Source organism: Somniosus microcephalus, chromosome 2, assembly GCF_052327205.1.
Source record: "Somniosus microcephalus isolate GS21.2 chromosome 2, FLI_Smic_1.0, whole genome shotgun sequence".
Taxonomy (NCBI): domain Eukaryota; kingdom Metazoa; phylum Chordata; class Chondrichthyes; order Squaliformes; family Somniosidae; genus Somniosus; species Somniosus microcephalus.
Window position 1 is genome coordinate 198,972,928 of NC_140988.1, and position 25,010 is coordinate 198,997,937.

Here is a 25,010-nt window from a genome sequence, read left to right on the forward strand (position 1 = left end):
CGCCGAAGGGAACCCTAAGGAAGTGGTAGAGGCGGCCGTTCGCCTCAAAGGCAGTATACTGGCGGTCCTCATGGCGGATGGGGAGTTGGTGGTATGCTGACTTAAGGTCAATGGTGGAGAATACTCTGTATTGCGCAATCTGATTGACCATATCAGATATGCGAGGAAGGGGGTATGCGTCCAGCTGAGTGTACCGGTTTATGGTTTGGCTGTAGTCAATGACCAGGCGGCGTTTATCGGTGGTTTTAACGACTACAATCTGGGCTCGCCAGGGGCTGGTGCTCCCTTCGATAATGCCCTCCTTCAGGAGCCGCTCCACCTCAGAGCTAATAAAAGCTCTGTCCCCGGCGCTGTACCGCCTGCTCTTGGTAGCGATGGGTTTACAGTCACGGGTGAGGTTAGCGAACAAGGGAGGGGGGGGGACTTTGAGTGTGGAAAGGCTGCAAGTGGTGTGCGGCGGGCGATTTTAAAGGTGTTGGTTGCAGACTATGAGTGGGTGGAGGGGTCCACCGTATGCTAATGTGACACTTTTAAGGTGGCACTGAAAATCCAACCCTAGCAGCACGGCAGCGCAAAGACGGGGCAGGACAAGAAGTTTAAAATTTTTATATTCTGTGCCCCTAACCGAAAGGGTCACCACACAGTAGCCGCCGACGTCCATTGAATGGGACTTAGACGCCATAGAAATCCGATGGCGCGTTGGCAGGACCGTGAGGGAGTGGCTACGTACCGTGTCGGGGTGAATAAAACTCTCTGTGCTCCCGCTGTCAAATAGGCAAGTGGTGGCGCGGCCGTTTACCGTGATGTCCATCATGGACCTGGACAGATGATGAGGCAGGGCTTGATCCAGCGTAACGGAGGCCAGTGTATGGCTTAGTGAGTCGATATGGTCGTCCGACGAGACGGTGGTCGAGTCCGGAGACAAAATGGCGGTTGAGTGCGGCGGACAAAATGGCGGCGGCCATGATTCAGGTCCACACGAGGCCGGAGGTGCACAAAATGGCGGATAAGATGGCTGCCCCCACGGTTCGCACGCGGCGCTGCTGGTGTTCGCGGGTTTCCCCCTGCAGGCATTGGCGTAATGGCCTTTCTTCCCGCAACCCAAGCAGGTAGCGGTCTTAGCCTGGCAGCGCACTCTAGGGTGTTTTAACTGGCCACAGAAATAGCATTTTTGGGCCTGGTTACGGGGCATCGCTGCAGTTGGTACCGGGTTCGGCGGTCCCGGTTGATTTTGGGACATCGCTGCAGCAGTTGGTACCGGGGGCGGCGGTCCCATGTCCCAAGGTCGCGATGGCCATGGCGCGGCGCCGTTACGTGAGTATGCTTCGAGGTTTCGGTGGGCCGCATCTAACGAGAGTGCAAGGGCTACAGCCGACTTCAGGTCGAGTTCCTTGCTTTCGAGCAGTCTCTGCCAGGAGTAGTCGGACTGGAGGCCCCTAACGAAGGCATCACAGGTAAGTCCCTCCGCGTGCCCTGCAGCCGTTACCTCCTTACAGTCGCAGTCCCTGCAGAGTGTCTGTAATGCCCGTAAAAATGCCTCTACCGATTCCCCCGGTTGCTGCCTGCGGGATCCCAAGAGGTGTCTGGCGTAAATCGTGTTCACTGGGCGCGTGTATTGCCCTTTTAGTAGTTCGAGGGCCGTCGTGTACGTAGTAGCGTCCCGGATGAGTGTATATACTTGAGGGCTCACCTGGGCGGTCAAAACTTTTAGTTTGTTCTCCTCCGATGTCACGGCGGAGGCTTCTAGGAAGGATGCAAAGCAGCTCAGCCAGTGTTCGAAATTGGTCGATGAACCCGCTGCTTGAGGGTCGAGGTCCAGGCATGCTGGTTTGAGGGCTCACAGCAATGCCTGCTGTTGTTGCTGTTCAGGTGTCGACATTTTACTTTTAGTTAATAAAATTGATACGCTTATCAATTACTCCATAAAAGGCGATGAATTAGGAAAGTAATGAAGAGGTTTTTATTAACTAAAGAACAGAGCATGCCTCTCGTGGCCAACTGGTTCCAAGAAGGAAGTGGGTTGCCGAAACACCCACCTTTATACCTGGTCATGTGGGCGGAGCCAGCTGAGGCATGCATTGGTACACAGCGCCAACCAGAGGTAACAATATGCAATAACGATAACAGTAGGATACAATAACAGTGGTTTACCACAAAGGTTTAGTCCCCTCCTGGATCAGCAACAAGCACCTCGCAGCCCTCCACCCTTTTGAGAATACATTGAATCTGTGCCAGCTCAGACTAGCTTCAGAGGCCTACCCAGTCCCAGTGGACTGTGGATGGTCTAATCACACCATTATGGGTATAGTGGTAAGAATGCCGGTGATGGGAAAGACAGCAAAACCCGCCCCGGTATACAGGGTGGAGAACATTGGAGTCATTCAGCGGGGTGCGCATATTCGCTACACGGGGGTCCCACCTTACGTCATTCGATGGGAGCATGCAATGACGGGTACTGACCTCTTGGGGTGCCGGAGCCGGGGAGCACACATCACCCTGTGTCCCCAGCACTTGAATGCCCATTCAAAACAACAGTGCGGGTTCAGAACTGCTGGCGCGAAGCCTATAAATTGCACCATGGAGGCAATGCCACAAGGCCATGTGCCCCCGCAGGTGGCATACATAGGAGGTGTGTCACCACTGCAGCGCCCCACTACCAACATGGACAGCAAAGTTGGTGTCCGGTTAGTGACAGCAGCTTTTGTTTCAAGCCCAGGGCAGAAGTTCAAGTGGCCCAAAAGCGAATTGTCCCCATCCCTGAACCTTCCACTGTTCAGATCACTGTGAAAGAGAATTTCACCGATCTTTCGCGATTCATTGCACATTTTGGATATATCATTCCCCCTCTCCCTGAACACCTCACCAAGATATTAAAAGCCATGGTTGTTTCACAGAAACACTTCTACACACTGGGGCAGAAAACTTTAGAGATAGGGGCAGACATATTGGATATAGTGACCCCACCATGGTGGGACCTGTTCACTAATATAGAGGTCCCTTCTTGGATTAGGATAGCCTCCCATGTTCTTGCAGTGTGCCAGGTTATCATTGTAGTTTATTTACTGTTTGTACACTGTAAAAAGGTCAAACATTCGCAAAAGTATGAGAATAGAGGGGAATGGAGGGAGCATTATGTGCGGGTAGAAGAAGAGACACCCATTTAGATTTTGCTGCTGTGTATAAAGCTAAAGTTTTCCCTCCCTCCTCTGTATTATTTTTGACATGTAATCATGTGCATTGTGATTTTCGTGTGTATTTTATTTTATTATTGAAGTCTTAGTAGATGTGATGTTATTATTAAAATGGTAATGTGTATGCACTAGGTGATGTAAGGGTATAAGGACCCCCTCCAAGCCTGGAAGTAAGTTGTTAGATTTTTTTTTAACTCCAAGGTATTGCCATCTATAGATGCTTAATGTACACTAGATTTTTCTGCAATGGGAAATGCATGTGTCGTGGGGTCATAGATAGGTAAATACTGGGGATGGTTAGATTGTGGAAAGTCAGAACATTTTGCTCACCCAGAATTATGATACTTCAAGAAAGTTACAGTATTATCAGGGGGGAGTGTAGGATTTGCAAAATTGGAATTTGTATTAATAAGGGTCAAATGGCAGAAGAGGCCGTGACTTTAAAGACTGTTTTAAAAGAAGCCCAGAAAAAGGGGCATACAAAATGGCCACCATACCATGTGACCAGCATATTGGGACACTTTAAAATGGTTCCTGCGAATCCTCAGACAGCTTTGTGGATTCAACCCACAGCAAGTTCTGGAAGCCGTTTCTGAGAGAACGAAACCAGACCCACACATATACATATGGATTAGATGCAGATCCAGTCAAGATTGGCCTGGAGACAGAGGCCATCTAAATGTTGACCCAGACAAAAGGGGACAATTTCATATTCATGAGAACAACACCAAGGACTAGATAACGAGATCAGCAGGACATTAAAAACAATGAAGGTCATTCCAGACCAAAGATGGGCCTTTACCGTCCATCAAAAACATTTTAAAATATAATAACTACACCGCTGTGCTCCCAGCCCGCCAAAAGTTAAACAAAGACTAATCTGATTTTGGGCGGGAATTGGAAGCTTCTGGGGGAAAAGTATAACTGGAGGAGTTGGAGTTGTACAGACAGCCAGACACTGGGGAAACTCTAAAGGAGACACCGGAGTTGTAGTTGCGGAGACAGCAGTGGGTGAAGAGGAGTCACTTCGGGAGAAGATCAGCAAACTCCTCTCCACCACCGGAGGAGGAAGAAGAATTAAGCCAACATCAAGAAGGCCGCTCGAGCTGGCGTCCCACCCCGGGGAAACACATCGGGAGATCATCGACCATCCCCGGGCTGTTGCTGAAAGGAGAGGCCATCGACCCAACTTGGGAGAAGAAACAAAAAAATAAAAACCCAAGAGAAGAAACCTTCCAGCCACTCCGGCTTGAAAAGAGACAATAACGAACTAAGGAAATCTATGGGTCCCAGCCCAAGGCTCCTCTGACCAGGGTCGAGCCGACAATCCTCAACCCCGCCGACATCCAGGCCCGCTGGTGCCCAGCCGCCCCGACCCCCACCTCAGGAGAGAGGTGTGGCGCAGCTCGCAGGGGTTTCACGATCCACGAGGAGACGGAGCGCCTGAAGGGGTCAAAACACAGGCTCGATTTCAAAACCTTGCACTTCCTAGTGGGATTGGTGAGCATGTTTCTGGCCCTTCACAATCAGATCTAGATAGGTTTAATAAGGGGGTGGGTTTAAGGGTACAATTACCATGAGTTGTTGTCCCTCGATATTCCGTGTGTTTCCTTATTTCATGATGATCTTTGTAGAGTATAAGATGCCTGTATTTGCCTTAGTTAGTATGGTATCGTTATGATTTGTTTGTGTTTTTCCCTCCCATGTACACTATTATCTGCTTGCATTTGATTTGATATTTTTCCTTATGCAATAAAATTTCATTTTGTTTCATCAAACTTGGTCTACACGAGTTTTCTCTACATTGTAGTTCCTGCCCCAAAGTCCAGAGTAAAGAATCTAAGGGGCGAGTGGGTCGAACCACTCACTGTTTTACTGTGTAAGAGAGAGAGGCCTCTAGAGAGAGAAACCTCAGAGACACCTCTCAAGGAAAATCCCTTACACTTCCGTGGAACAATGCAAGAGGCCGCAAACGGTGAGGTCTGAGTGGGAATGGAATGGTGAATTGAAATGACAGGTGACCGGAAACTCGGGGTCACCGTTACGGACTGAATGGGGGTCTCCTCTACATTGGGGAGACCAAACGCAGATTGGGTGATCGCATTTGGTTTGTGACTTTTCCTTTTTCTCTCTCTCTCCCACATGGCTCTGTCTTTCACTCTGCCAGCGCATTTCACACTTCATTTAGAGCCATTGTCTGTTTGTTTACCTAACCTATTACTATCTCGTCTCATCTTGAATATCTCTTAATATCTCTTCTTTCATCCCCTCCCCCATCCCTAGCCCCCAAACAGCCTTTTGTTTCATCTCCTGCCTTTTCTCTCAGTTCTGTAGAAGGGTTTCGACCCGAAACGTTGACTCTATTTCTCGCTCCATGGATGTTGCCTGGCCTGCTGAGTTTTTCCAGCATTTTCTGTTGTTGTTCAGTACTAGCTGTTGGTTCTCTATATAACTCCAACTTTATTCACTGAGTACAACAACCCCTTCAATGCATTGGCTTTTGGAGGCAGAAGAAGTGAGAGCCATGACATATGGTTGGCCCAGTTAGATAGATAGGGTCATTGTAAGTCTCGCAAAATTTTACAGATTCCCCCAAAGTAAGAAGGGAAGAGATATTGGACTGTTTGAAATAATATTGGGCCAAAGGGGACCTAAAATCAAAACCCCAGGAAGTTTTGACTTTTTAAAAGGCATGTTCAGGCCTGTGGAAAAAGCTGCCACAAAAGGAATGGGTGGGACAAACAGTTTGAGTATTGGAAAAGGGGCAAGATTGTCTGAGAATGTTCTGGGCCATCCCAGTCGCTCTACATAAAGAAAATAAGCCCACAGAAAAGATTGTTCCTGCCGAAGCCCACAAGGCCATCAAGAACATGAATAATACAACACATGCCAACAACCAACAAAAGGGAACCTGGCCCCAGCAGGAAAGGACAATCAAACAACAGTTTAAAACCACTCAGAAAGATTTCCAAAACACTTTGCACATTTTAAACTGATTTCAAGACAATCCCAAAACCAGTTAAAAGCCAATTAAAAATAGATCGGACTATCCCCAAAACTCACTGAGAATTTAAACATATTAAAATTAATGAGCCCACCAAAATTAACAAAGCACCAGAGCAGATTTGGCAGTCAGATAAGCCACGCCTCAAAACAGTATAATTGAGGCCTGCTTGTGCAGAGAAACACGGCAGTTGAATGAGATCAGTTGGAGCGAGCAGCTGAGAAAGAAGACAGGTTCAAGTTCAGTACAGGAGAGAGAAAGTACGGTTCAGAAAAGATATCATCATCACCGTACTTAGTCAGAGGATCAGAGACTTGAAGAAAGAAGTACAAAATGGAAGGAAAAGGAAATCTTGGCAACCAAAGGCCTTAAGAAACCAACAACTAACAATGTTACCCCCAACTAGGTAATATTGGGCCACCGCGACTGTTGTGTATGTCCCTTTAAGGGAATAACTGGTCTCAGGCTGCAGTACCGGCCGTGACCATCCCTGTATAAAAGGCCCTGGCAGGCTTCTGTAGTTTCAGTTTCCAGATTGTCTCCATTCAGTAAGGACTTGTTAAACCAACTCCTGCATTCCGTGTCTCCATTAACACACGGATTTAATACTGGCGACGAGTAAGAAACAAACTTACCTGCAACTCGGCAGCACCTCAGACGACATTATTGAAGGTCGAAGCCAGAAAAGAAAAAAAAAAATAATCAAAAGAAACTCGAGAAACAGGCGTCGACCGTGGGCAACCGCCCTCCAAATCATCGGATTGAAAACTTGCAGGGGAGACTGTCAAGAGCCAGGCTTGGTTCCCCAGTCTGTGGTTTCCCAGCTAATCGGGCTGGTGGAAGGTAGTGCACTGATCCTTCCTGGGCTGCGGAGGGCTAGAGCTCGATCGGGTGGCTCTGCAACGGGGCCGGGCAGCGAGTTGGGAAGCAAAGAGAGAGAGAGAGTGTGGAGCACACAGGGCACGGCCGGTGCTTCGCAGCCAGGCAGCGTTCGGACCTAAGAAGAGGGAGGGAAGTGTCCCAGAGAGTCCGCTCCACGATGGGAACGGTTAAAAATAAAAATACCGCGGAGAGCGGTGTTGACAGCCACGGCAGCGGCGTGAAAGCGCGGGAGGCGCCATCTTAACTCGGCGGGGAAGAAGGAAAAGCGCGGGAGGCGTCATTTTGATCCATCGGGGACGAAGGAAAAGTGCGGGAGACGCCATCTTAGATTTTCAAGATGCCAAAGACTGGCGATATCACTGCCTTCGATAATGCAATAGAAGACTGGACCACGTATGTGGAAAGAGTCAAGGTATATTGCGAGGCAAACGAAATAGCCGATGGGAAAAAGGCATCGGAATTGCTAAATTTAATGGGCGCAAGAATGTACGGCCTATTGCGGGACCTGATTACTCCAGCCAAACCGAAGGCGAAGAGTTTTAACGAAATTGTTGCTATCCTACAGGAACACCTAAATCCTACACCACTGCTGATAGCAGAAAGATTTAAATTCCACAGGAGAAATCAGCATAAAAATGAGAGCAATGCTGATTACCTTACGGAACTACGCAAGCTATCAAAGCACTGCCAGTTCGGAGCAGGACTGGCAGATACCTTACGGGACAAATTTGTCTGTGGACTCCTGAGTGAAGGAACCCAGAAGAGGTTACTCTCAGAGAAAGAGCTGACGCTAGATAAGGCTTTCAGCGTGGCAGTATCGTACAAAGCAGCAGCCAGGGGAGCTGCGGAAATTCAACAAAAGCCACAGGAATACGGCACCCACGAAATGACACGGGGATTTGCAAAATGCAGAACGAACCATGACCAGAAGGACTGCTGGTCCAAGGACAAAATATGCAGGCAATGCGGAAAGATGGGACACATTGCACGAGTTTGCAGGTCTGAGAAGAAGACCAACGACAATAAAAAGGCTACTAAGGAACCGTACAGGAAAGTACAAAAGATGGCGGATAGTAGTTCCGAAGACCAGATGAGCGATAGTGAATCCGGGAACAAGAGACTAAGCTGTCTCAAACTTCACAACGTAATCGCAGAAGAGGATCACTGAACCATTTGGGCCACCCTCACGATAGCAGGGTCTCAAGTCAAAATGGAATTGGATACAGGATCAGCTCTAACCGTCATGAATCGATGAGACTACGAGTGGCTATTCTCACACATACCCTTGAGAGAGACATCCATTGTCTTGAGGACGTATACGGGGCAAAAAGTATACCCCAGAGGAAAAATAATGGTGCCTGTCGAATACAACGGCAAGAAAATACGGAAATTGTATCTCTACATTCTGCAAGATGGTGGACCACCGTTATTGGGACGTGAATGGATCAGAAAGATAAGTTTAGACTGGCACTCCATTCAGGCACTGACGGTGGCTGGTAAAAAGGATGACGACGTCACTCCTGGACGATTGTCAACAATCTTAGCTGACGCCAAAGAGGTATTTCAACAAGAACTGGGCACTCTTAAAGACGTAACCGCCTCGATAAAAATAGAGGAGAATGCAATTCCCAAGTTTTTCAAAGCAAGACCGGTACCATATGCAATTCGCCCAGCCGTCGAGGCAGAGCTGGAGAATCTGGAGAAGGCAGGCGTGTTATCTAAGGTAGACTGGAGTGAGTGAGCGACACCCAACGTTCCTGTCATGAAGAAAACGTTAAACAATAAGTCTGAGGAGCCAAGGAAGGTTCGCATCTGTGGGGACTTCAAGGTGACAGTGAACCCAGTCCTTCACACAGTACAATATCCTCTTCCAAGGATAGAAGATATCTTCGCCTCACTATCCGGAGGGAAGCGTTTTACAAAAATTGATTAGCGCAAGCATATTTGCAGATGGAGGTTGAAGAATCCTCTAGGAAGTATCTCACGATGAACACTCACAAAGGTTTTTACCAGTATAATCGACTGGTATTCGGAGTAGCATCAGCTCCGGCGATATGGCAAAGAGCGATGGAACAAGTCCTGCAAGGGATTCCGAGAACTCAATGTTACTTGGACGACATCCTAGTGACAGGTGAAGATGACAGTGAACACCTTGCCAACCTAGAGCAGGTGCTCACTAGACTACGCGAATATGGGCTACGAGCCAATCGCCCCAAGTGTGAGTTTTTTAAGAAACAGATATCGTATTGTGGCCACGTGATTGATGAAGAGGGGTTGCATAAGTCCCCTGACAAAATTGAAACGGTAGTTAAGGCTCCAGCGCCTGAAAATGTGTCACAACTGAGGTCATTCCTCGGATTGGTGAATTACTACCATAAGTTTTTGCCAAATTTGCCCACAATTCTGCATCCACTGAACGCCCTACTACGAATGGGAGTAGCATGGAAATGGAGCAATGAATGTAAGCGGGCCTTTCAGAAGAGTAAGGACCTAATCACTTCAAGAGAAGTATTGGCTCACTACAACCCATCACTACCGATAAGATTGGCGTGTGATGTGTCTCCCTACGGCATTGGGGCGGTACTGTCACTTAAATTCCTTGATGGTTCTGAGAGGCCAATAGCTTTTGCGTCACGCTCGTTAACTTCAGCCGAGCGTAACTACGCCCAGATTGACAGAGAGGCCCTCAGCCTGGTGTGGGGGGTGAAAAAGTTCAATCACTACCTGCACGGTCAGAAATTTACTCTACTAACTGATCATCAACCTCTCATCTCCAGTTTCAACCCTCAGAAGGATAATGACGGCACAACGGCTACAGAGGTGGTCCCTTTTCCTAAGGGCACACCAATATGACATCGAGTACAAAGGAACTAAACAGCATGGGAATGCTGATGGATTGTCGCGCCTACCGTTGCCGACGGTGGAAGAAGAACTGGCAGTGGATCCAGTGGAGTTATTCCACTCGACGATTGCCGAATGTCTCCCTGTGATGAATGCAAACATAGAAAAGGAAACACGAACTGACCCGACACTCTCCTGGGTCTATGATTTAACGGTGAAGGGATGGCCAGCACATGGCGAACCACTGCTGCCAGCATTCTCACCGAGAAGAGAACAGCTGTCAGTGTGCAGAGGAACCTTGCTGTGTGGATCCAGAATAGTAATTCCACCCAAATTGAAGGATAGAGTGCTCAATGAGCTTCATGAGGGTCATCTGGGAGGGGTAAAAATTAAGAACTTAGCCAGAGCGTTTGTGTGGTGGCCGGGAATCGATAGAGAAATCGAAGAGATGACCAAGAGCTGTACAGGATGCCAGAAGGTCCAAAACGCCCCACCACAAGCCCCTCTACATCCATGGGAGTGGCCCTCATCTCCATGGCAAAGGGTGCACATTGATTTTGCTGGTCCCTTTATGGACTCGATGTTTTTAATTGCGGTGGATGCACATTCAAAGTGGCCAGAGGTAATAAAAATGTCCTCAACCACCACAGAAAAAACTATCACAGTCTTACGAACCATATTCGCCAGGAATGGGCTGCCTGAACAGATTTGCTCTGACAATGGACTACAGTTTATGTCTGAAGAGTTCCAGAGGTTCTTAAAGAACAATGGTGTTAAGCATTACACATCCGCCCCATATCATCCAGCCACTAATGGATTGGCAGAGAGGTTTGTTCAAACATTCAAGAAGGCTATCAAGGCAATGTGTAATGAAGGTATACCCCTACAGCACAAGGTGGATAACTTCTTGTTTACCTACCGGAATGCGACACATGCGGTTACCAACCAAACTCCAGCCATGATGTTCTTCAATCGAAGACTACGATGCCGCTTGGATTTGGTTAAGCCAAACGTCAGAAGAGATGTGGAGAACAGGCAGTTTCAGAATATGAATGAAAGGCCGACCAGGAGTTTTAAGATAGGTCAACCAGTTTTGGCCCGGGACTACCGCACAGAGAAATGGCAGCCAGGAACGATCTATACACGGCAAGGACCTCTAATGTATACCGTGGACGTTGGAGAAAGCATTGTAAGACGCCATGCTGACCAGATTCTAGAGTCACTGGAAAACCTCAACTCCACACCACGATCTGGTACACCTGGCGATGAAACCGAAGTACCAATTGCATCTACCGCAGAATCGCTGATATTGGAAGCAGACGAACCAAACAACGACATTGATCCCGACTCAACCTTGCCAGAAGAACCTGATATCCCAAAGAGGCGTTATCCAGACAGAATCAGGAAGCCTCCTCAAAGACTGAACTTATAATTGCTTAACTTCAACTAATGTATCTAGCAACCGTAATTGTAATTGTAATTAGTTATTATTTAGTTGTTAAATGAATGTTATGTACTGTTTATCTAAAAGGGGAGGAATTGTTGTGTATGTCCCTTTAAGGGAATAACTGGTCTCAGACTGCAGTACTGGCAGTGACCATCCCTTTATAAAAGGCCCTGGCAGGCTTCTGTAGTTTCAGTTTCCAGATTGTCTCCATTCAGTAAAGACTTGTTAAACCAACTCCTGCATTCCGTGTCTCCATTAACACACGGATTTAATAGCGACCAACAAGAATCAAACCACCAAGATGTCAAAATATCAAAAACTTGTTTCCACTCTACAAGCTAGTCTGACTTTCCCCTGGGTAAGATTTGACACAGAAGACTCTAATAACTATACCTAACCAAAGGAAATTGGGTACTTACCCAATAAATCCAACTACGCATCCAACCGCATTAGCGGACAGTTGAAGACTGAAAACCCAAGGCAGGTGCAATCTTCCACCATGTTCAGGTTACGGCAGGCCCCAACTGCCATAACTAAAGAGAACCCCGAAATCGCGAACCTCTACAATCTGTCAAGAAAGTCATTTGGTGAGCATTTCCTGGCCATCCCGAAAGCAGTTTAAATATAATAACTACCCTGCTGTGCTACAAGCCCGCCAAAAGTTAAACAAAGACTAACCTTGATTTGGCGGGAGATAAGGCCTCTTTTGAGAAGTATATCTGAGGACCCGGGGTAGCTATTGGGGGGAATCATCCTTCGCAGATCGCCAGCTAGGAAGGGCTGGAGAAGGAAGAACATCGCCAGCCATCGACAAAGCAGCCCTGTTCAGTGCAGAGTTCAGGTGGGGACGACAAGGTTCGAGATGGGAGATCAAGTCAGCATCCAGCCCCGGGGTAACTATCGGGAGATCATCAACCAACCCCGGGATGCTGACGAGACAGGAAGAGACCTATATGAAAATGGTCAAACAGCAGGTCTCTCCCCGCATCGACTTCCAGGCCTGCTGACATCCAGCCTGTCTGTGATCTTCACCTCGAGGGAGGAGAAGGTGTGTCGCAGCCCACTGCGTTCCGCTGACCACGTGGAGACAGGACGCCTGAAAGGATCAAAATGCAGACCTGTTTCAAAACTCAATACTTTCCAACTGGATTGGTGAGCATGTTTCTGGCCCCTCACAATCTGATCTAGCTAGGCTTAGGGGGTGGGCATTTAAGGGGTAATTCTAACAATGAGTTGTTATCCCTCGATGTTCCGTGGGTTTCCCCATTTCGTGATGACTTTTGTAAAGTGTAATATGCCTGTGTATATCTTAGCCAGTACTGTATTATGATTTGTTTTTCCCTCCCATGTACCTTATTGGTTTGCAGTTTGATCTGTTCCTTTATGCAATAAAGTTTCATGTCGTTTTTCATTAAACCTGGTCTATAGAGTTTTCTCTACATTGTAGTTCCTGCCTCAAAGTCCAGTGTCTAGAACCTAAGGGGTGAGTGGGTTGAACCACTCAAGGTTTTACTGTGCAAGTGAGAGAGGCCTCTACAGAGAGAAACCTCTGCGATCTAAAACCCCTTGCAGAAAATGGCAACCGCGGCAGGACACTGGCAGCAGGAGTGCAATGTATTAGACCCAGGTTTGAATGGTTGAAATGTTATGGATGAGAGGATAGCGGATTATGTTTTTGGCAAGGTAAATCACACTTAGAAGTGGGTTTCCAATCTCTTACTAGATGGGCGTCCGGTAGACGCAACCATCAGGTGGACAGAGAGCAAAGAACATAAAAAGTCAGTGGAAAAGGCAGTGTGGCTGATGTGCTACAAGAAACAAGTCCAGATTTCGGACAGAGTCATTGCAGCACATGCAGCCAAGATCACTACCCAGGCAGCAGAAATAGAGGAAAAGGCCATGGGTGGGGAAAAGCTCATCACAGTGCTTCAGGTGCTGAATCAGGAACGCCAAGTTGTAGCCAGCCAACACCAGGCTAGAATAGAATACCTGGAATGCCAGGTTACTGAGGCAAAGGTCCATGAAGCGAGAATACGGGAGAAAAACGCCCGCCTCGCACAACAGCTAAGCATGCAGGAGGAGAGAGTAGTGGAGGTTAAGACAGCTTACAATCTGTCCCTTGAGCACGGGTTTGAGAGCAAAGACCATGGCCCTGCCAAAAGACCATAGAAGACCTAAGAATGGCCTTGGTTAAGGCAAAAGGCATGGTATGCCTCGTAAGCCCAAAAGCAAGTCACATAGACTTTTTGCAGGAATCCAAAAATCCGATTCTGTGTGAAGTAGTTGTGGCACCAGCCACTGAACCCTCAGCACCACCGAGCTACAGTGAGTCTTGGCCAGAAGGGGGGTGGTGAAAGAAAGGTCAGCTGAGGTGGAGCAGGAGGAGGAACAATCCCTGGTAGTAAAGCCGGAGCCGGCACCAATGTGTCCTACTCGGCACCAGAGGTTCGGTCCCACCGCCGCAAATGGCGCGGACGGACCCCACATGAACCAGCTCGTGGTGCCCCATGGTGCCCAACAACTCAGAGCGATGATAAGCCACCTCCCAAAACTCTCCGAGAAGGGAGATCCCTCAGTCCATTTCAGGGAGGTAGAGGAGACAGCCGCCATCAATGATTGTGATGATCTTGAACAGGCAGTGATGCTGCTCTTCTCCCTGGATAGCACAATCCTTCAGTGCCTCTCAGACGAGGGTAAGAGGGGACGGACAGGGTATGTGGAACTCAGAGACGAGGTCTTGGAGGTTCTGGGAGTGGATGACGGTAATCCGTTCCTCCGTGTGAAGGGGACTGTGCAGCTAACTGGAGAACCCCCGCGGGTTTTCGCAGAAAGGCTGTGGCCAGTGTATCGGCGCAGTTGTCCGGGCATGCCTGAATGGGCTGCAATGAGCGCCGAACAGCGGGTTCATTGGCTCTGTTGCTTGGTTGCTAACAGCTTGCCCCAGATACAGGCCCTCACCAAATCTTGGTTTGACCCCCAAGGTCCTGGTATCAAGGAGGAGACAGTGCTCCGACAGCTTAACATTGCTTAGAAGAATTGTAGAAGTCAGGAGACACCTCCCTCTAAGGGAAAAGTGCATGAGGCAAAACCCGCAGTCCCAAGCAAGAAGGAGTGGCATCAGGAGGGGAATCGCCCTGCCCAAGCCAAGCTCAATTGTTACGGGTGTGGGAAGGATGGACATTGGCGCAAGGACTGTAAAAATCTGTTGAAGGATAATAAGGGAAGAGCTCCTGCAGCCCAAGCCCAAGCCCAGACCGCTGCCCCAGCACGAGTCCAGGTCCAAACCGCAGCCCCTGTCCCAGAAAAGGGAACCGGTGCAGCTATGGATCCCGCTGTGATAGAGTCAATTATAGAGACAATGCGGTCACTTATGATCTCGCAGGGGAAGATAGCAGCCACCACTGGTCCTGTCGTTCCTGCAGCCATGACTGCTGCACCCAAATGACTAGAGCCGGTGCAGCCCGTCTATCTGTGTGCGCTGCGATATGATGTATGGAGGTGACCCCTCGTGGAGATGGAGGTAGAGCGGGAGAAGGGAGCATATCTGTTGGATATGGGGGCATCGTGCACCGTGATCCACACAGATAACCCTACCACCTCACCTCTGTCCACCGGGGTTCCCTATATTCTGTCGGGCTTCACAGGCAAAGAACAGGCTGGCACATTTTCCATTCCCCTCTCCATTCATTTAGGACCACTCCGCACCAAGTGGAAGTGCATACTGATGAAGTGGGAGGTGGGGGGTGGAAAGGGGATCCTTGGGTCCGATTTCTTGGTCGAACACGGGATCCTCGTGGATCTAAGAAATCATTGTTTTTGGGGAGCAGGTAGGGCTAAGAAGGGCAAGGTAGTAGTCATCCCAGGGAAGGGAGAAAAGGGGACCCTGTGCACCGTGAAGCCAAAAGAGGGCTACAACCTTGAGCTCATGGCCGCCAGTGTCCCACAAGGTCTGCAGGCATTCGTGTCAGACCACCTGACTATGTTTGCCACTCACAAACACGATTGCGGGAGGGTCAACGGGTTTGAGGTCAGAGTAGACGGGGACCCCATGGCCCGACCCCAAAAACAGTACAACTTCCCCAGGGAAGCGGAGCCCGACATGGAGACAGCAATGTCTTCACTGGTGCAGCAGGGCGTGTTGAGACCAATAGTCACCCATGTAAACTCTCCTTTGTGGCTGGTGAAGAAGCCGGACAATTCTTCGAGGGCCACGGTGGGCTACAGAGTCCTCAATAGCAACATCCCAGCCTGCGCGCCAATGGTAGCAGCAGTTGCCAACCTGATAGGGAGTATTCCAGCATCCGCGACCACGTTCACGGTGCTGGATATTTCCAACGGGTTTTGGTCCATCCCTTTAAGGAGGGAGGATCAGTACAAGTTTGCCTTTACTTTTAAAGGGCAACAGTACACTTGGAACTGCTTGCCACAGGGTTTCCATAACAGCCCCAGCATTTTCCATCAATGCATGGCAGGGAGCTTAAAGGAGTTCAGCCAGCCCAATCAGCTAGTGCAGTATGTGGACGACCTGCTCCTGTTCACAGATTCCAGAGAGGAGCACGGCCCACTATTGGCCGAGCTATTGGAGCTGTTAGGCAGAAAGGGTTTCAAGGTAAACCCAAAGAAGTCACGGATCGGCCAGCAGGAGGTAAAATTCCTGGGTCTGACCATCCGCGCTGGAGAGAGAGCCATAGGCAAGGCTAGACGGGAATCGGTGCAAGATCTACCGATCCCCACCATCATAACGCATGTGAGGTCCTTTCTGGGACTGACCGGGTGCTGCAGAGACTTTATTGAGGACTATGCAGCCACAGCAGCCCCGCTGCTCCGACTCCTACACAAGGGAGTGGAGTGGTCCTGGGATGAAGGTTGCCAGGCAGCATTTGAAAAACTCAAGGGGGACTTGCAGACCACGCCAGCTCTGGGGGCCATAGATGGGGGGGGGAGGAGTTCTTTCTGGAGGTAGCGGCTAGCGGGGACAGCTTGAGCGCTTTACTGCTTCAAGAGCGACACGGCAAGCTAAGGCCGGTGGTTTACTCCTCCAGAGTGCTCACAGATGTGGAAAGGAGTTTTTCCAATTGCGAGCGGCATCTTCTGGCCACGCATTGGGCTGTGAAAAGGTCTCTGGTCTTCACAGGCACCTCTCCCATCACTCTCCTCACCCATCACACACCCACCCGGATGCTTCTGGATGGAAGGATTAAGGATGGGACAGTAAGCAGTACCCACAATGCGCGCTGGACCCTCCTCCTTTCACAGATGGATCTGAAGGTGAAGGGTCTCTGTGAGCCCAAGCTCGCGGCCAACATGGTATATCCCAGAACAGTCTATCGGTGTTCTGTAAAAGGGGTATGGGAAGTGAACGTAGGTTTATGGGCCGGGATACATCCCACGGGCCGCAAGATCTACGTAGACGGTTCCAGCACAGTATCTGCTGGCGAATGACTTACAGGGTGTGGAGTTTATGACCCCGCAGCAGACATTGCCCTGGCGATTAAGCTCCCCAGCACTATGAGCGCCCAGCAGGCTGAACTGTCCGCAGTAGTGTACGTCATTACACACCCCGAGATCTTCCCCACCCCATACACGATTTGCTCAGACAGCATGTTCACATGCAATTCATGTACGGAATACCTGGCCATCTGGCCCCACCACGGATATACCTCTGCGGACGGGCGACCCTTGACCGTGAAGCCCCTGTTAGAAAAGATCCTGGCCGCAGTGGGAGAGGAAGGGGAAGTCTTTATCCACAAGGTGAAGGCCCATTCCTCCACGGAACCTCGCAACCAGGGTAACCAGCAAGCGGATATGCTAGCTAGGGAAGGTGCACGCACTGGCACTTTCTGGGATCCCTATGGGTCTGTAGGGGGTTTTGCTCTGCCCAATTACAGGGGTCTTTAGTGCCTGTTAATGTATTGGGCCTCTGTCTCCTTTATACCCTTGCAGCTTATGTTAGCCTGCAGGTCGGGTGTCACTAAACACCCTCTAAGGAGATAGAGAACAACAGCTTATAGAGGAGGACTAGAATACGGTGACGATCCACACAGTTTATACCTAATCTGCGGGGTACTCCTGAGCCCAAGGGCTCCTATAGTCCTCTCTCTTTTTCCCTAGCCTGCTGTTCCCTTGTTTGGCGGGTTCGAAGCGCCCTAATGCCCCTATCTGGTTCTAACTCCAGAATTTGGATGGAGAACGATGCACTTTAAATAGACACTCGGAGACAAGTAGTCCTTGGAAAAAACAGGTGACAACCAATTTTATTTGGTTCTACCACAAACGTAATAAACACACACACTCTATAACTATAAATAAAATATGGGAGAGAACGGACATAACGAAAATGTTTTACACAGTTTTAACTTTACCAAGTCTAATCCCACCAACCCACTTTCCTACCTAGACTGGACTGACAGTTGCAGGCCCTTGGATTATACTCACAGCCTATTTTGAGTGCGGTTGTTGGGTTGTTGCTGTTGTTGGTTGGTTTGTGCTTGATGGAAAAGGCTCCCGAAATAGCGGGAGTGAATGCCGTCTTCCACAGCCACTTCGGTCGTTGGTGTCTTCTTGTTGATGTCCCCGGGACGGGAGTCGGTATACAGTGCGGTTTCTTGCGGTGATGTTGCGCCGTCTGGTAGCGGAGTAAACTTTCAGTATGCCGATTGAGTCTGGGGCCTGATGGTGGATCTTCTCATCAGCGTGGTTGGAGTTCTTTAGATGGTAGTTCGCCCCAGCTCGTCTCTCCCTCAGCTTCTTAACTCGCTCTCCTGCTCTTTCTTCTGGTCTTCTAATAATCTCTTGGTTCTGTATTTTATACCCAATTCCATTTCGGCCTCTTCGCGCCCAATTGGTGTTTACAAGTGTGAGTGCAGGGGTATTGTTTTGAGTGCACAGCGGCTCCTCCAAGACTGCTGTCCCATTGTGTCAGCCCTGGGACTTGATTATTTTGGGCCACCTCTTAACTGTAGTGATCCCAAAACTATTGTCCCTAGTCCGAGTTGATTAAGGTGATGATGGCCTGTACTCATAGCTCGATTAGGGGTGAGTCACATATTCAAACCTGGGCCGGGTCGTTCCCATTGGCCAGGGATTTCCTTGCTTCAGGTCCGACTCAGTCCCCTGATTGGCCTTTGAGAATGCACTTTGTTTCGATTGGCCGACATCTATGGCTCGCTTCTGAGCCACAGTCCCCTGTATTCTGATATCCCAGCCTGCTTTTTGGGACCACTGCATTGGCCAAAAATGATAGTTTTAAACTGTATAGGGCAATCCAATTTTGGTCACCTTGCCCTTAGAGGGCTCCAATAAAACGTGGTTGTGGATTTTCAAACCCTACAGTCCCCCATCTTGACACAACCGGATATAGCTGGGATGTGTCAATTGACATGTAAGAAAATCCAAAGGCCTACCAAGTGTCAGTCATCCCCGTTGTTTACTCTAACTAATAACCCTTACAAAGTTAGTGTGTACAAAACAATATCATTTTCCTTGAAGAAAAAGGTACAATAATCATATCCCCTTTCAGGTATACATCAAAACAAGGTACTACATTTTTCCATTACATAGAGCATAACAAATACCCCATGCCGTGTGTGTTCCTTGCGTCCTTTCCTGCAAAGTTGTACAGCTTCCACCCTATCCATCCGTGATGGTGTAAGTTCGTACAACTTTGCCGTATATAAGTTTTGACAGCTTACGTAGCGTATGGTATTAGCCAGCTTCCGGGTGCGAGTAGTGCTGCGATACAGTGCATCAGAATGGTCCTTTGCTTCCGACGAGGAAAGAATACCTGGAAACAAAAGGGCATTCTCCTCATGGTTATACTGGGCTGTCCTTCTGTTGCTGCTTGTTGAATAATTTCAGATACCGATGTGCTTTGAGGGCTCTTCTGGCTTTGCAGGTGTTTATAGTGAGATACACCACAATGACCAGTTGTACAATTACCAGCGTGTGGGAGGCCATGCGAAGCCCGACAGGGATATCTACCCTCGTTCCCCATTCCCACCACGCGGGTGACTATATGTCTGCGATCCCAAGAGCTATGTCTTTGTTTTCCTGTTCAAGGGTGAAGTAATGTTTTTGACTGAGGTCCACTGCCTTCAATAAGGCAGTGAGTTTCTCAGGTAAGAGTGGTATAGAGTACCCAAACCGGGCAACATAGTTCTGCAAGTCACTTACATTGTGCTGTACCGTGAGGTGAATTGTGGAGGGTTCCGGGATTGGAATGATCCTTTAGAGTCATAGAGTCATAGAGTTTTACAGCACAGAAAGAGGCCCTTCGGCCCATCGTGTCTGCGCCGCCCATCCATCCCTGTCCAGTCTAATCCCATTTTCCAGCATTTGGTCCATAGCCTTGTATGCAATGGCATTTCAAGTGCTCATCCAAATGCTTCTTGAATGTTGTGAGGGTTCCTGCCTCCACCACCCTTTCAGGCATTGAGTTCCACATTCCAACCACCCTCTGGGTGAAATAGTTCCTCCTCAAATCCCCTCTAAATCTCCTGCCCCTTACCCTGAATCTATGCCCCCTTGTTATTGACCCCCCCACTAAGGGGAAAAGTTCCTCTTTATCTACCCTATCTATGCCCCTCATCATTTTGTACACCTCAATCAGGTCCCCCCTCAGCCTTCTCTGCTCCAAGGAAAACAACCCCAGCCTGTCCAGCCTCTCTTCATAGCTGAGGCGCTCCATCCCAGGTAACATCCTGGTGAATCTTCTCTGCACCCTCTCCAAAGCAATCACATCCTTCCTATAGTGAGGCGACCAGAACTGCACACAGTACTCCAGCTGTGGCCTCACCAGCGTTTTGTACAGCTCCATCATAACCTCCCTGCTCTTATATTCTATGCCTCGGCTAATGAAGGCAAGTATCCCATATGCCTTTTTAACCACCTTATCTACCTGCTCCGCTGCCTTCAGGGATCTATGTACATGTACACCAAGGTCCCTCTGACCCTCTGTACTTCCTAGGGTCCTACCACTCATTGTGTATTCCCTGGCCTTATTTGTCCGTCCAAAATGCATCACCTCGCACTTTTCAGGGTTAAATTCCATTTGCCACTTTTCCGCCCATCTGACCAACCCGTTTATATCGTCCTGTAGCCGGAGGCTTTCCTCCTCGCAATTTACCACCCCACCAATTTTCGTGTCATCTGCGAACTTACTGATCATACCTTTTACATTTTCATCCAAATCATTTATGTAGATCACAAACAATAAGGGACCCAGCACCGATCCCTGAGGTACCCCACTGGACACAGGCTTCCAGTCACAAAAGCAACCTTCGACCATCACCCTCTGCCTCCTGCCACTCAGCCAGTTCAGGATCCAACGCGCCAAGGCACCCTGGATCCCATGGGCTCTTACCTTCTTGACCAGTCTCCTATGCGGGACTTTGTCAAAAGCTTTACTGAAGTCCATGTACACCACATCCACAGCATTTCCCTCATCCACCCCACTAGTCACCCCCTCGAAAAATTCGATCAGATTTGTTAGACATGATTTACCCTTGACAAAGCCATGCTGACTATCCGCGATTAATCCTTGCCTCTCCAAGTGGAGATTAATTTTGTCCCTCAGAATTTTTTCCAATAATTTCCCCACCACAGATGTTAGACTCACTGGCCTGTAATTCCCTGGTTTATCCCTGCTACCCTTCTTGAATAATGGTACTACGTTAGCTGTTCTCCAGTCCTCTGGTACATCCCCTGTGGCCAGAGAGGTTCTGAAAATTAGTGTCAGAGCCCTTGCAATCTCCTCCCTTGCCTCCCACAGCAGCCTGGGATACATCTCGTCCGGGCCTGGGGATTTATCCACTTTTTGGCCCGCTAAAACCGCTAGCACCTCCTCCCTCTCGATGCTAATATGTTCAAGTATGTCACAGTCCCCTTGCCCGATTTCTATGTCTGCATCGTCTTTCTCCATAGTGAACACAGATGCAAAAAATTCATTTAAAACCCCGCCTACATCCTCTGGCTCTACACACAGATTGCCACTTTGGTCCCTAATGGGCCCTACCCTTTCCCTGGTTATCTTCTTGCCCTTAATATACTTATAAAACATCTTAGGATTTTCCTTTATTTTGCTCGCCAGTGTTATTTCATGGCCCCTCCTCGCCCTCCTGATTTCTTTTTTAAGTATGCCCCTGCACTTTTTATACTCCTCTAGGGCTTCTTCTGTCTTTAGTCTTTTGTAACTGCCAAAAGCCCCCCTCTTATTTCTAATGCATTTCTGTATATCCCTTGTCATCCAAGGTTCCCTTTGCTTGTTGGTCCCACCTGGGCCACTTGAACTTCTGCCCTAGGTTTAAAGCAAAAGTTGCTGTCCGGTATATCACACCACTCACTCGGGCCGTGCCTATACCGGCGGGCAGTCGTGGCAACACAATATGTCCCACCACCCACATATGCTATCTGTGGAGGTACATGGCCAGGTGCCATTACCTCCATCGTGCAATTTATAGGTTCTGCCCCAGCAGTGCTAAACCCGCATTGTGACCTCCTGAAGGCGTTCAAGTGCTGGGGACACAGTATCACCTGTGCTCCCCGGCTACGGCAACCGGACAGTTCAGTACCCGTCACTGTGTGCTCCCACACAATGACATAGGGTGGGACTGTTGTGAAACGGACGTGTACCCCCCCACGAATGACCCCTACATTCTCCACACGATACAGGGGTGCTGGTTTGGTGGATGACCCCATCACTGGCATTCGCACAACCACACCCATAATAGTGTGGTTGGATTTCCCACAGTCAACCGGGACAGGATAGGCTTCCGACGCCACTCGGAGCTGGCATGGGCTGAGGGTGTGGCTATGGGGGTGCAGTGCCTCCAGGTGCTGGTTGCTGATCCAGGAGGGGACCCGACCTTGCCTAAGGTCTTCCAAGTTACTGCGGCCCTCTCCCAGCAATCAGGCCCCATAGAGCACACACACCTCATTCTGTGCCGCCTGATAGGAGGCCAGCCGGTCCTCCTTAATCAAGGTGTTTATTGTCCGAGCATGAGCCTCTAGCTGGGCGACAATCTCCTTCAGGTGCACTCTCATAGCCACCCCTTCATGAAGCGTGGAGCCCAAAACATCATTCTCCTTCCCTAGGATGCTGCGCAGCTGAGACTTTAGCCCATTAATCTGTAGGGCCAGCTGCACAATCCAGGCTGTTCATAACTGAGGCCCCGGTATTAAACCCAGTGAAAACATCGTTCAAAACCCCCCTGCGCTGTCTGCCCCTCTCGGTCGTGTCTTCTTTTGTGTACGGGTCTGCCGCACTGATGTCCCCGAAGTCCAGCTCATAGAAGCTTCGGAACATGTCCCTCAGCAGAGCCTGATACAGCAACTCGGTTTTCCGGGGGCAGAACGCAGGTAGGCGAACTTCTGTTAGGTTAAGGACCACAGATGCAACTGCATAGTGCACTCCCTGGTACACCAACTTACCCGTCGGTACTAATACCAACCCATTCCTAGGTCCCCTAGTGGTGGTCGGACATCCGTGGGCGTCAGTGTGTTTGGGCGAGGGTAGGGGTTTCCTCACCTGAGCCAGGAGCTCGGTGGCATTGATGGGCACTCGGATGCGAGGGGTGACGCAAGCTTCCCCACTTCTATCCCACTCCAACCCGTACCCTGTGTCCTGCCACCACCTGACAAAGGCGATGGACAGCCCCGCTGGGCATACTTGGGCTGATCCCCATAGGCATACGTACATCCCTTCGTCGTAGGCCCACCATTTTTCCCAACACATTGTGACTTCCCCCGGTGACCCCGTGATGGTCCGGTAGGTATCGTTGCTCAGACGTTCCCAGTCTGAGCTCCTGTCCTCGATGTCCGTGCTCAATTTCCTGAGCCACCACCAGCATCCTAAAGGTACGTCCCCCTTACACGTCAAACACACTTTTTTCCCCTCTGTCACCCTAACCCGGGAAGTGGCCACCTCGATGTTCGGAGAGGGGATGGAGGCCTCTCCATAAGTAAAGCTCTTGTGGCTCGAATACCGGGTGGAATTCGAGCCCAACCACCCAGGCCATCTTCCCTCGTGGAAGTCGGTGGCCTGGTCTTCTGCCTCCATGATCCCTTCTCCCGTGGTTATGGTTGGCGCCCTGCCCCCGGAACACCCGTACACCAGGGACTCCTTGCTGTCCCCTCGGCGTCCGGCGCAGGTCCCCAGGTAGGTGAATATCATCACAATGGTCCGGAGCATCTTCTGGAACACAAATTGAAAAACACAGTCTTGCCTGAGACTTCTTCAGGCTCGACTGGAGTAACACCAAGTTTTGTTTTCCTTGCTTAACTAAACACCCTCACCTCACTGTGAAATCACCCCAACTATCTTTCAAAAAAAAAACAAAAAAAAAACAGCGCTATGTACAACGCTACCCGTCTCCGGGTGGCCAGGTCAGTCTCTGTAACTGCCTCCCCTTTCCTGGTCATCCTGTCGACCTTGCCCAGGGGACCGAGATACCCCCTTTCGTACGGCTTGCAGGAGGACCTCCTTCAATTTTTCAATTCAATTCAAATCGCTTTATTGGCATGACAAGTTACATCTTATGTTGCCAAAGCATCGGAAAACATTCATGTTTGTTCACAAAAATACAGATCTATCCATACAGTGTATAAACAGATATATCCCTGAGTGTATAAATATATACTTTCATATAATTTATATATACTCTTTTCTTATATTTACTGGTTGTCCCTCTGTTTATGGCAAGCTGTAACATAGTGTGCCGCTAGTGTTATGCAATTTCTCTCTTCCCCTAGTAGGTATGGGAGTTTTTGGTCGTCATTCAAATTTCTGAATTCCGGGCATATTTTTGTGAATTTTGGGTAGAAATTCTCCCTTATGCCCTGATATTTTCTACAAGCTGTGAGTAAGTGCATCTCTGTCTCCACCACTCCCTGACTGCAGTGAGAGCATATCCTGTCCTCTCTTGGTAGCCGGGTCTGTCTGTGTCTACCTTTTACGATTGCCAGGTTATGTTCACTAAGTCTGTACATTGTCAAAGTTTTTCTCAGTTTGCTATCCTTTACAATGGTCAGGTAATCAGCCATGTTGTATTGTCTGTTTAGGGCCAAGTAGCAATTGAGTTTGCTTTGGGTTTTTGTTGTTTCTGCCCAATATGACAGATATTTTTCCTTTTGCTTAGCGACGATTGTGTTGGGTCGAATTCTTTGTGTTACGCTGTCACTGTCCTGGGGCTGGTCATTGTTAGTAGTGTTAGTAGTTACTTCACTGAGTCCCAGGACTAGTTGACTGAGGGTATTCTTCTTTATGGTCCTCTCTTGGCATTTCAGGGCTTCGTAATGATAGCATTGGGGGTTGCTCATTTCTAGGTGTTTCCAAAATTTGGTGGCTCTTTTTTGGATAGTGATTATTAATGGATATTGGCCTAGTTCTGCCCTGCATGCATTGTTTACGCTTTTCCTTTGAGTCCGGAGGATACTTTTGCAGAATTCTGCATGTAGGATCTCAATTGGGTGTTTGTCCCAGTTTGCAAATTCTTGTTGTGTTAGCGGTCCCCACACCTCACTGCCATAGAGTGCAATTGGTTCAATTATTGATTTGAAAATTTTGAGCCAAATGCTAATTGGGATTTCTATTTGGATTGATTTTTTAATGGCATAGAAAGCCCTTCTTGCTTTCTCTTTCAGTTCATTC